The sequence below is a fragment of the Triturus cristatus genome, chromosome 8 (genome assembly GCF_964204655.1).
Source record: "Triturus cristatus chromosome 8, aTriCri1.1, whole genome shotgun sequence".
NCBI classification, from domain to species: Eukaryota; Metazoa; Chordata; class Amphibia; order Caudata; family Salamandridae; genus Triturus; species Triturus cristatus.
Genome location: NC_140591.1, coordinates 910,866,223 through 910,880,028, shown reverse-complemented (window position 1 = coordinate 910,880,028; position 13,806 = coordinate 910,866,223). Strand labels below are relative to the sequence as shown.

General features: G+C 44.6%; 1 protein-coding gene and 1 long non-coding RNA gene across 5 annotated transcripts in view; one reads left to right on the top strand and one right to left on the bottom strand.

The window, feature by feature from the left end:
* Positions 1-13,806, top strand: part of IL1RAPL1 (interleukin 1 receptor accessory protein like 1) — a 2,372,066-nt gene that overhangs the window by 1,811,936 nt on the left and 546,324 nt on the right. The window lies entirely within an intron of this gene.
* LOC146805257 (uncharacterized) overlaps positions 1-13,806 on the bottom strand; it is a 312,230-nt gene that overhangs the window by 55,614 nt on the left and 242,810 nt on the right. The window lies entirely within an intron of this gene.

Below are 13,806 nucleotides of genomic sequence, written 5' to 3'. Positions count from 1 at the left end.
TACCCTGCACCGGAAAAAACCAAGAAGAAAGCACACAACAGAGGACCACCTTGAAAGCAAAAGAGGACTCCATACTAGGAGTTTAATTAATTACCCGACGTTGTGAAGTTAAAGGAAGAAAGAATAGAACAGACCTAATGTGCCACACAAAAGTTAAGTGAGTTCCAATTAAATCCATAGGATCTCCCTAAAGGAGTACTCACCATGAAAGTAAAACTCAGGCGAGGTATTTATCTCTAGTTCGCCACACTTATAATATATTTTTAGTGTGGATCCATACACTTTCATACGTGTATATAAACGTCTAAGGGGAAAGAAAACCCACATGAGAATAGACATCATATTGTGTCTTGTTCCACACAGATCAAATCACGACCTTAGTCAAACGCGTACGACTTCCCTAAACAGCACTCTAAGAGTCCTTACTGTGGATGCATAATATTCCAAACATTTTAGAAATATCAATATAATTGAAAACGATTAAAAAGGACCAAAATAAGCCCTTATTATTCAACAAAAGCCCTAAGACAAGTAGTGTTCTTAAAAATTCACTCAAAAGGATTGAGTGTTGGTCATATTAAAAAAAATCATTAAACAGAGATTACCTTCAATGGTTTTGCAGTCCCGATCAAAATATCGCATGAAGGGGAAATTAGTATTTCTAAAAATAAAAGACCAAATATAGGTCAAACACATCTATCACAAATTGGTCCCATTAGTCTAAGACAGAAATTCGTAAACGTAAATATGCCAAGAGTTTAATTTCGCTAAAAGCCCGCATGTTCTATATATAATTATAGTCAAATGAGACATATCGTTCCGGCACGCCATATCTACGTGTCTATATCAGAATAAATTCAAGCCTAATAATCGGCAATGAGTGAACGGGAAAGCCGTACGAGTTACTGCAGTGTCCAAAGGGTACTTCAATGAGCACCAGCACAGGCTTGCGTTTCTACACAAGTGCTTACCTAAAAACGAAGAGGTAGAGAAAGGAGAGTACTCCGGTCGTCACCGATGTCTTGCTTGTGTATCAAGCCGAGCTCCCTCCTGGATTCCAATTTATACATACACGCGCCAATCGGCAAACGCGGCTCCTTCAGAAATTTTGAAAAGGGACTAGTCATTTTAACATCTATATTGGTCGTCATCTTGTAAAGTGCAAATACCCCATATATCACAGCCGGAAAAATCTACCGTCATGTGGAGAACCCCTGGCATTATCAAGCCTAATTATCACATATAATTCCCAAAATTAAGATTATATTTACATGTCAGGAATCAGCCTGTCAAAGTACATTTATATTTTGATTATTATATATTAAGTGTCAATATCGCGTATTTGTCGCCGCCATCTTGGTTAAGACAATGTCTGCAGCGTGTATATTTCTTAATACTTAATTTTATTTCTATAGAAAAAAACGGTACTAAAAATAGTCAGATAAATAATCAGCCTCTCCTATATCCCAGAGGTAAGCTGATAGTTACTACATGGCACTGAATCGAATATGTTATCTCTATTTAACAAGCAGGAAAACCCGGCTTCCTTCACGTCACATTAAGTGCTTCAACAAAAATGACCATCAAAACCTTACAACAGCAGTATAAGGCCGTTTCGATGAAGTCAATGTCAGACATTATACTCGCTTAATTTCAAAAATGTCAGGAGGGCGAAGAGGAAGGGGGAGGAAGTTGGACAGATTCACAAGTGGGAATACAAGATAGATAATAGCACTCCCATCAGAAAGGGAACAGGAAATAATAAGGCTATGAAGCAGTATTTGAGTTATGTGAAAAGAATTTGAGAGACCAAAAGACCCCAGAAATGAGTAAAAGGATCAAATTCTATTGTATAAAATAATATAATACATTGAGTCAATTACAATCAACCACGAGAAATGGAGGTTTACATCAGAAAAAGGCAAAATAAGTATGGAAGAATGTATATAATAATGCCTCTAAAGTATTACAGTCAATAAGTGCATATATTTGTACCCGCATAACACCAGCTGTGGAATAAAACATATAGCTGTAAAAAGGGACATATATTGGGACACAGCACAATATGTGTTTAATCATGAAGAAAATAATGTAATTCATGCTCAACATTAATCCCACATTCCACCGCCCGTAATTTAAGAATCCATCGGGCCTCACACTGGCGTAATCTTAGCTCCCTATTGCCGCCCCGAGAGTCAATCTTGACAGTCTCTATACCATGAAAGTGGAAGCCAAGTGATTTGTCCTGGTTAGGGCAGATAGATGCATGATAACCTAAAGGATATCTAACATCCAGATTCTTTAGTACACGGAAGTGTTCAGCCATCCGTTCTTTAAGGGGGCGAATGGTTCTACCCACATATATTTTCTTGCACTTACACTGAATAACATAAACCACATATTTCGTTAAACAATCTATGTGGTCATAAATCTGATATTTGTGTGAGCCATTATAATCAAATGTTTTTATACCTCTTATGGCCAATCTGCACATATTACAAGTGCCACAAGCAAAAGATCCAATATTCATCTGTCTCAGCCAGGAGATTTTATTTGGCAGTTGTTTTGGATAACTGGGGCTAATGAGACTCTGAATGGGAGGCAGTCCACAACCCCAGACCCGAAACCGACCTTGGACGTCTGTCATCCAACACCCCGTTGGTCCAACTCCGTGCAACCAACCTTGCCCTGGCCACCATTCATCACATCCACAGAACAACTGCATGCAGGTGATAGTTCTCCCACCTCGCCAAACAGACCTGGGAATCCCTCCCCGGGCACCTCCACATGACCCATGACCTCTACGCCTTCATGATACTCTTCCAAATTGGTCTGTCCGAGCAGTATTGCAAGCCCTCCCTCAGCAGCTTGAGGCCATCACGGGTGAGTATTGAGCTCCATGTCTGTATTTGATGATACATTGTGACCCATGTGTGTCCTCGACCGGACTCAGATTCCAGTGTATGGATGGCTGGAGTTAGTTCCACACTCAGGCATACTTTGACATATCCCCACACGTATGTTGTGGACTCATGCTAAATGACTGCAACATAAAATTTCAATTATGATTTTTTTAAATTATAGGTCTGGGCATGATTTGTGCAAAGAAAAAGGTGCAATACAGGGACCATAGAATCCAAAGTTCACAGCGGGAGATGGGATCTTTGGCATTTGAAGTCAGCAGAGTCCAGACCACAGTGTTTGGCATCATTGGTCAGACTGTGACCAGAAAGTCCATGTGGCAGATAATGTCAGTCAATGAGGTGATGCTGTCGCACATGAAGGCGAGGTGCCAGGCCAGGTGACCTGGGAGATGTGGATGGGCCGCTGCCTCTCAAGGTCTTTTCCGTGGACGACCCACCTTCCTCGGGGGACCTTCAGATGCAGGCCTTGATGATGGTTGGGATGCTCCGTCGGACGAATCCTCCTCCTCCTCCCTCCCTGTGGCTGGTGGTGGTCTTCGCCTGGTGGCACAGGGAGGGTTGCCCATGTTGTCGGCGATCCGACGGAGTGAATGGCTTATGTCCCTTTGCACCGCCAGGAGCTCAACCAGTCTTGCCTCCATCCGTTCTTGGTGTTCTTGTTGACTGGCGTGTTGCTCGGCCTGCTGGTTCTTCATCTCTGTGATGGTCCCCTTTATCTCTGTGAGGGACCCCACTACCTGGCTGAACTCCCTGGTGTCACGCCGGTATGCGTCCATGATGTTGTGTATGTGTGACATACCAGTCCCTTCAGCTGGCTGGTCAGGTTCTTGCCTCCGCCTGCCTACACTCCCACCACCACTGCCCACACGAACCTGGGCTGCGGTTGTGGGCACATCGGGTCTACGAGACCCCTGAGGGATGGCAGTGGCGGTGTTGTCTGCCCCCTCCTGGGTGCCCGGCACACCTTATCCCTCCTGGTCAGACTGGCTCAGTTGTTCACTGCGGGCATGGCTCCTCGGTGTCTCCTGGAATGTGGCAGGAATGGGGGTGGTGGTTGGCACAGATGTTCCTGAACAAGGTGCTGCAGGGGCTTGGACACCAGAGGGTCCAGGTCGGTCGGGGTCATCCGCGGGGTGTTGAGAGGCGTCGCTGCCGGTGGGATCAGGTTCCTCCCGAGCCTGGGACTGTGATTCTTCACCCCCATTGTTGGGGGGAGATTCATCACGTTGCCCTGTGTGTGAGAGACAGACAATGTTAATGCTGTTTCATGCTACATCCATGTTTCATACACATTCAAGTTGGCACTGTTCCTCCAGGCAGTTGTATGTGCCTAGCATTCTCCTCAATGTTCACTTGTGGATGGGTATGTGGCGGGGGACAGATTGATATGTTCTCCTGAGTCTTGGACATGTAGATTTTTGGCTTGGATGCTTCTTCGGCTATGTATTGGTCTTGTTTTGTTACATGTCCATTGTGACAGTGGGTAAATCCATTGCCTGTCCCGGGTGTGTCTGCTTGTGTAAGGGGTGTGTGTGACAGGGCCTGCTGGTGGGTGTAGTGTGATTTGGCACTGGGGCTCCCAGGTGATGTAGCTGTCCCCCCATGGAGCATGCTGCCATGACAGTGAGTGTGAGTTTCCTGTCCTAGATATCTGACCTTGTTTGTGTTTGCACTGGTCACAGGAGGTCCTTGTGCTGCCTACACCAGGGCCAAGTGTCAGCTATCTTGTCAGTACTTTCCCAGTCCCTGTGCATTGTGCATTGCGCATGGTGCATGGGTATGTACCTGGGTCATATGGGATGAGGGCAATTGTGTCTGATTTGGAGTTCAACAATGCGTTTTGTGACACCCACCCTCCCAGCATACTGGACATCCATTCTTGGGTTAGTGCTTCGTGTAGCATGGGACATTGCATGGCCTTGCTTTCTCAATGGGGCATACACATGTTAGTGGCATTAGCGTTGTTTTTGACTGTGGTTCTGGCCGGTGAGGGCTTGGGGTAGTTGCGTGCATTTTGTGTAGTTGGGGTGTGGATGCCATTACCCCCATGTTACAAAAGTTGTTTGTTTACTCACCAGGCTCTGGAAGTCCTTGAAGTCCATGTACTCCCACCGGCGGAAGCAGGGCCATCACCTACTCCTCCCAGGGATGGAAATGTACTGGTCTGCGGGGCCCACCACCTCCAGTGATGTTGCTCTGGGCGTAGTCGTCATTCATTTTTCGCTTGACTGACCTCCGCAGATCGTACCACCTGGCTTGGCATTCAGTCCTGGTCCTTCTGATGGGTGCAACAGCATTCACCCTATCAACGATCCTCTGCCACAGGCGTGATTTTTCACCTATGCTGGTCTGTCTGACCAATGTTCCAAACAGCTGTGGCTCGACTCTGATGACTTCATTGACAAGGATCTCCAGCTCCTCCCTTGTGAACTTTGGATTCTTGTCTGTGGGCATGGTGTGGGGTGAGGGTGTGGATGGTTGTGGGTGTGTGGGTCTGAATGTGAAGGTGTGGGTCTGAATGTGAAGAGGGGGTATATGTGAAGGAGGTTGTGTGAAATGTATATGTTAAGGTGGATGGGTGCAGTTGTTGGTGATGTGTGCTCTTTAGCTGCAGTGAGTCTGTTGCAAAGGCTCATGGTTTGTGTGTGTGGGCCCTTTTTATTGGTCCATTTGTGGGTGGACCTCAGTTTGAGTTTTTGGTGGGTGTGTTATAAGGGGTGGTTGTGAGTTTGCCCCTCTGTTTGCCTGTTTGGATGTGGCCAGGTCAGTCATTTCCATGTTTTGTGCACTGTAGACGTGTTTTGTGGTGTTGTGCAAGTCGAATAGACCCTCCTTGTGCTGTCTTACAGTGTCTGTGGTTCAGTACGACTCGTTTCGTTGTATTTGCTTCTGTTTTTTTGTGTGTCCGACTCAGTCATACGCGACGTTCTCCGCGGTACGAGTCGTACTCTGACACGTTCCCAGGGGTGCAAGTCGTACAGGGATACGAGTCGTACAGGCATACACCCCCATGCGTTGTGTATGTACGGTGCGTACCCCAACATTGCATATGTACGGTGCGTACATAGGCGATGTTGTTGTAAGGTGCGTACATATGCATGGGGGGCCTGTACGACTCGTACTCTTATAAGACTCGCACCCCGGGAACAACTTTTACCAGTCGTACAAAGTTCGCTTCGTAGCGGGTAAAGTCATTTCGCGTGTACGGGACGTTTTCCGTACGATTCGTAAATCGGAAAGCTGGTCTGGATCATACTTGTACAGTCGGACTGTATTTTTACGATTCGTACGGAAAAGTGTCCGGGTCCGTCTTGTACAACTTTTCCCGATCCGATTCGTACGGATCAGGCCGTTCCGTATGTATTTTTCCCGTACGAATCGTACTTCACGGGTCGGACGGGACTTGTACGATTCGTACAGAAATAATTACGGATACGAGTCGTACGGAAAAAAAAACTACAGGATCGGAATCGACCCCAAAATTGTGAAATATATCAAGGTCACCCCATGCAGCCAATGGCATGGAGTTTCCAGCCAACTATAAGACTGCTTCTAGGGCTGCAGCAAGAGCCTCATAAATTCACTCTTTGTTGACCCAGTTGAGGCAATGACACTCCACCTCAACCTCTGGCAGTTACTTGAGGGGGCCAGCCTCCTCTGAAATGGTTAATTGGCACAGGAGGAGGCATTAAGCCCCGATGAACCAGTAGTAAAGTCTAGTGTATTATGGTCACTTTCATACCGCTGCACCATTTCCCTATCAACAACTATGGACCATAGACCAATATCCAACAAGATGAAATCTTTTCGACTCGAGGCACCCTGTTGATTCAATGCATCCCTCCCATCCTTGTCCAACGGGGTTCTTCCGTTGCATGCTCTTAAACCATTGCTAAGAACAAAAGCATTCAGCTGCATAACAGAAGCTAACCACCTCCTAACATGTGGCAGAGTAAGTGCAGGTATCACCCATACTTAATTCTCTTCCCCACTAATGAGACCAGATCCTGCATCAATAGGTTTAAAGTAACAATTGAAATCCACCATCACAATTCTAAGTGTGTCAAATGGGAGAGATACTAGGTGGCCACTAACTAGGTCAATAACTACCAGGTCGGCCTCATGATTTTCATTCCTGCAATACATGTTGTACACCCATATAGAAACCTGCTTTGCAAACTTAAAGTTCACAGATAAAACATCAGGGGATCCTAAATCAGTCACGCTTGAGGAGCCTACAAGTGTGACACCGATCCATGTTGCCAAGCCCCCTCCTGGTGGATCTTTCCTGCCTTCAAGGGGAGGTCGGTCAAAGAAGGCAATCCCAGTTCTAAATAAAGAACCTGTCACCCAGGTCTCCTGGAAATCACAGATTTCAAATTGATCCACAAAATTAGCCCATTCTGCACAACCCAATTTATTCATCAAATCTGCAATGTTCCAGGATAAACGTTTATTATTCCAAGGGGCAATGGGGAGAGTATTAGCCTGCCAGGCAGGACTACCATTGTGGCCCAATGAATTGGGACATTTGCCTGCAGCAGGAACAATCATTCCTACCCCTGCATGGGGGCAAAAATCTTCCTTGGAAGCTGATAATAGGATTGCAGCATCTCGTCCCCTGCATCCGTCGCCTTGTCCTTTGGGTTACCCATTTCCTGGTCCATCGGTGCAAGTCAGTCATTGGCATTAAATCCTAATAAAAATGCAAACCTATTGCTGGTTGTAACAGGGGGGCTTCCCCCATGTTCTTGCTTAATGACTCCATTTGTGGCTGGGACCTCCCACCTCTGGGCTGCATGGGTCTATAAAAATCTTTTTTTAAAAGGCGATCAATGCCAATGACTGGACTTTCTGCCCAATGTCTCGGTCCAGATTGAATCAGTTGCTTACCATACTTGGTTGCCTACAGTTTATGACCACACAGTTCCCCTCTAAAGTTTTAGATATATGGCCTATCCAACCAACCCTCAGCACCAACAATATGTTGTCAATTCTGTGCAAGTAAAAATCTGCATTACGGACAAGCTAGTGGCAGACTTTGTTCTTAAGCTCTGTATGGTTCTCCAATTTGTCATATGTTAAGGGAGGTGCTCCTACTAAAACTGCCACATAAGGACAGCAATCAGGTGGCGAGGACAGACAGGATAGAGATACCCTTCTAATTGGCTGTAGCTTTTCTTCCTGCAGAGGGCATACGTTCTTGCCTTTTTGGCCTGTTCATTAGTCGTCAGCTTCAGTTTCCTTTTGTTCCTTACCACCACTTTACTAGAACTGGTGGACTAGTTCTGGACAATATCTGTCTGCAACGCCCGATCTGGATCCAACGTGGGATCTAGTCCTAGATCGGAGCTCGGTGGTATAACAGATCCCCCGCCCTTAAACTTGAGCTTTGACTTTGGGATGGGCTAATTTCCTTGTAGGGTTTTTCTAGTAATAGAGTAGGATTCTTCCCACATTCCATGTCCAATGATAGGCGCCTCTCTATTAGGTCTATGTCCCTTGCGACAAAATTAACAGCTCTCACCAGGAAAGCATCCAAATTGGTTTTACTCCTGGTATTACTCCTGGTGTTGCTCCTAGGTGGGGCCTGGACACTGTCCTTTTCTCTGTCTATTTTGTGCTTCCCCATACTCATAGGGGCATATTCTCAAGGACTTATCGGCGAGTTATCCTCACTTAATCGCAGCCCAAGTGGTGATAAATTCATTGCCCCATTCACATGCTGGTGCTAATGTTGCAGCGCGGAACGTCAAATTCCAACTTCAGCACAGACCAACTACCTCAGCATCAAATTCACTCAAATACATTCATTGGTGGGGCCCATAACACCAATACTTACACTCCGTTGATCTGTTTTCTGAGGGAAATATGCTTCCAAACGCTGACATGAGAGGAATACCTTTACCTTACCTTAAACACATTGACTTCAAAACCTAGGATATCCCTCTCATAAGGAGATGGATCATTTAGTTGTTTGCAGGTTTAGTTTCACAGTCATTTATCTAGTCTTCAAATCCCATTTAATTCCCTTCTTAAAATAATCGACACAACACATTTGTCAATTAATCAAATATTCTTTATCTAAGAAATATTGCAAGAAACGTTAGAAATCATCATCAGCATTTCAGAGCATCATATTTACCTATTCTGGCTAAAGTCGTCCTCTAAGTCAGTCAGTCAAGAAGAATTTTATTCAGCAAAGTTAGGCCGCAATTCAGTCTCTCAAAGATTCAGGATAACAGCTGTCCAGCAGTGTCACCGTCCTCTCCATCAACATAACATCAGGAAATCGAGTTCGTCAAAGAAGAACAAGAGCTAATAGTTCAATTCCCTACCTACTTTTATAATGAAAATAATGTCAAAAAGTATCAAGATCAGGGTTTAGAAAGTCCTGATTGGTCCACTTGGGGTCGAGGGGTACAGTTCTCAGGGTGTCAAACAATTAAGTCATCAAACTTGCTTGTTCCGGCTTTTAAATTGTGATTTGTCTTTGGTCTTGGATAGGTTCCCGGAGCGTCCTTGAAGGGTACATGTTCTCCCGGGGTCAGGTCCAGGCCACTGCTGCTGGCGGTGACGCCTGCGCACTTCACCCAGAACCTCGTGTTGTCAGGGCAGTCACGTTTAACGTCTCGTTCAGCCATCTTGTTTAGGCCGAAATGGTCAACTTAAGCAAAAGAAACACAAAAACGTAATTAAAACATAGAAATGGCTAATAAAATGTTATCCCCTTGCTAATACCCATATGTGTGTGTATTTATCTAGCAGAAGCAACACTCAGAGCGGTTTATACTCACTGAATAAAGCACAAATCACAAATACATCACCAAAGCGACATATAACATGCAATATTCTAGTTTTCTATTATTAATATGCGTACTCAAGTTAGTTCACAATTAATATAGCCATGCAAGGTGCAATTCCCACGTGTAATTCTTTTGTTAATATGATTGGTGAGTTATCACTTCAAACAAATTAATAATATTACAATTAATTGATTATTCGGATTAAAATTAACATGCAGAATGGGGGGGTATACAAAATGTTGTATCACCCGCTCCAGCAATCCCCCCTTTGGTGATTATATCACCACACTAATTAAAAATGTTGTATCCCTTTTACAGAAATTTAAATTGATTTCTTGTTTCGTTCATATTTCAGTTTCCCCTGTTTCTTCTCCTTTTGCTGTTTTATACATGCTATCCTTTAACTCTTCTAGTTCTATTTCTTCAAATTCTCTTTCTTGTTTCTTATCCCTTCTACTTAAGATTTCTCTTTTTATTCTTTTCTGATTTGTATTCTTTCTACAACAAATACAACCTAGTCTAATTATTAATACTAAGGAAATCACACAGGTTAATGGAAATAATATCTTACCTATAAATGTACTACCTAATTTTACTACAAAACCTTAATAGCTGATATTTTCTTACCAATCTTCTCCTAGACACCTTCAACCTCCAGTGGTACAATTTCGTCATGCAATTCTGTAATATTTTTAATATAAATTTTCAAATCTCTACTTTCGTCAGGAATATAAGTACAACAGTGTTGAACTTTCAGCATTCCACAGACTCCACCCTCTTTTTCCAATAAAATATCAAGGGCAAGTCGATTTTGCATTACCATAGCACGCATGGCAACCATTTCAGTATTTACCAATAAGAATCCTCCAGCGGTGCTTTTTGACAAGCGATCCACTACTGTTGAAAGTTTTCTAATTTTGTTCGCATTCAGAGATATTCCCACTGCGGGTATCAGTGCTCCAGAAATGTCACCCACAATTTCAGTCCAAGATTCTCTCTTACTACGTGCTAAATAACTACCTAAACTATGTACACCATCTTCTCCTCTATCCATGTGAAAAATCTTTGGAAAAACCAGATCAACATAACATGTGCCATACCAATGGTCTGGCAAACGATAATATGCCCTTTTCCCACAGATAAAATATAGTCCTGGAAAGACTGGCTCTCTTCCACCTTTAAATCACCATCCTCCCATGATTCGGTATGTATCATGGCACTCACTATTCCCTAGAAAATAATTGTCATACGCCGTCTGATTCCTTCTTATACACAATTTCCCTTTCTGAGGCCAATCTAAAGCCATAGTTGGACTTGTTTCCCCTCTTAAATGTTTTTCCGTTTCGACATCCCAAAACGTTTTCTCCACATTCCCTTCTGAAACCTTCCTTTGCATTTTCAATCTCCTTTCTTCAACCATATCCAAAAATGTCTTCTCCTCTTTCTTTAAACTGCAAGTCAAGTTATTTCTAAATATATATTCTAAGGTTAGTTCATTTGTCTCTAAGAAAAATTCACCCAATACCTTTGCAGGTTTTACCTTGTTTAGTTTGTTAATTGCTGGTACTTGTGAAAATATAGGTGCCGATTCCGATCCTGTAAAACCCGGGTACGAACCGTCAGACGGAGCGTTTTCTCCGTCCGACTCGTACCCGGGAAAAACACCTTACAAACCCGCAAGTACGATTCGTACAGAAACACCATTTCCGTACGAATCGTAAAAAACACAGACCGGCTAAAATATACCCACGATTCGGATCCGGGACACCGCGTACGCGACATTCGCACGGAGTCAGGCAGCGTTTTACGGATCAGCAAGTACGAATCGTACCCACAGCACTTCGGACGGCAACATTTTTACGGGACTCAAAAAGTGCCGAAAAAAGCTAAGTACGCCGCGATGCATGACGAAAAGGGGGCCCGGTACGCACCGTACCTCCATCCCTACACGTCCGCACCGTACCCACAGCCCCCCCATGTACGCGCCGTACCCCCAGCCCACCCCCCCAAGTACGCGCCGTACCCCCACCCCACCCCCGTAGGTACGGAGCGTACCCCTACCCCACCCCCATAGGTACGGAGCGTACCCCCACCCCCGTAGGTACGGAGCGTACCCCCACCCCCGTAGTGCTGGGGGTCCGCACCGTACCTACGGGGTGGGGGTACGCTCCGTACCTACGGGGGTGGGGATACGCTCCGTACATACGGGGGTGGGGGTATGCTCCGTACCTACGGGAGTGGGGTGGGAGTATGCTCCGTTCCTACAGGGGTGGTGTGCGGGTACGCTCCGTACCTACGAGGTGGGGTGGGGGTACGCTCCGTACCTACGAGGTGGGGTGGGGGTACGACGCGTACATGGGGGGTGGACTGGGTGTACGGCATGTACTTGGGGGGGTGGGCTGGGGGTACGGCACGTACATGGGGGTGGGCTGGGGGGGTGTTCGGCACGTATGCAGGCACATGTTTGGACGTCTCCATGGTTGCTATGGGAGATCGCTCCGTACGGTGTTTTTTCCATACGGTTGTGCATTCGGACGGATGGGACGGATCGTACTTGCGCGCTCGGACTTCAGTTTACCGATTCGTACGTAAAACTGTCCGGGGACGTGTCGGACACTTTTTCCGACCCGAGGACGTGTCGGGGAATTTTCCCAATGCGATTCGTATGGATTTTTTAACATACGAATCGTACTTGCCAGTTTGTACGGGACTTGTACGATTTGTACGGAAAAAAATCCGGATACGATTCGTACGGGGAATATTTTTAACGGATCGGAATCGGCACCATAGTATCTACATCTGAAAAATAATACTCTAATTTACCTGTTTGATAAAATAAACTAGCTACTACACTACATACGTTACAGGAAGGTGATGATAAGTCACTCCTTCAGATACAGATGCAGGTAATTGCATACAAACGTAGCAATCGCTTACGTCCAATGTTTTTACATATTCATACAACAACTTTGAAATCACATTGTTAGAAAAATCTGTTATTGACCTGTCTTTATGTAAATAGTTTTTATCTATTCTAGTTGGAACTACCTTTTGAACTTTCCCTATATTAGTTATGTTATCACTATGTCCTTCTAATGTATCTACAGTAACTTTAAATGAAATTAGTAGAGCAAGAATACCCCAAAGAAGCATTAATAATCCTGTACAACAACAACACATTTTGCACCATCTTCTAAGGAAGGTACATCTACTTTTGCTACTTTCTATGTTTGCCATATTCTAAATGAGCCGTGTCTTTTGACTTAGCCTATTCTACTTCACAACTAGTTTCTAACCCAAGGCTTCTAAGCACCTACGTGGTACTACCAGTTTTTGTCTTTTCAGTATTTTTATTGTTTTTCCATCAGTAATTTCTTTATCTCATATAGTTTGGCATCTCATCATCTTTCACTTTCCTTTAGTTTTCAGCATACTGGTTGTCCTGAACATCCGCTTCTTCTCCAATATCGGACAAGATAACTCTCAGGATTTCCGAATCTTTGTCTTCCTTAACCACTTCCGGTACAACCACCTCTGGATTTCCTTGGCTATCCGCCTCTTCCTTCACTTGCCGCTCTTTTCAATTTACTCCCTTTATCATTCTTTTCAGTTCTCCAAGCTCTCTTTCTCAGAACTCGACCTTCTGGTATTTCATCTTCGCTTTCCTCAGACTCTGTTTCAACTTGCTTTTTACCTTCAATGAGTTCTTTTTCCACCTCTTTTGTTTTCCCTACTTCTGTCCCTCCTCGAATCTCCGTCACGCAATCTTCCTGCTGACTACTTGTCCCTACTTCTAACTGGATGTTGGAGTTCCCTACACCTCCTCGGGGGTCTTCCGCAATAATCTTTCCCTCTCTCTCTATAGCTGGCACCTGTCCATCTAAAGGTGTTGTTTCAGGTGGAATTTCTCTCAATCTTTCATCTGGCACTTCCTTCTCACGGATTTATTTTATTGTCTCTCCACTTTCTTTTTCTTTGTTCCTCCTTTGTTCTTTCTTGGACGAATGTGCTCTTTGTTCTGTCTCTGAGTCTGAACTGGATTCAGAAATCTGTAACCTTTTCCTCAGGGAGTTACT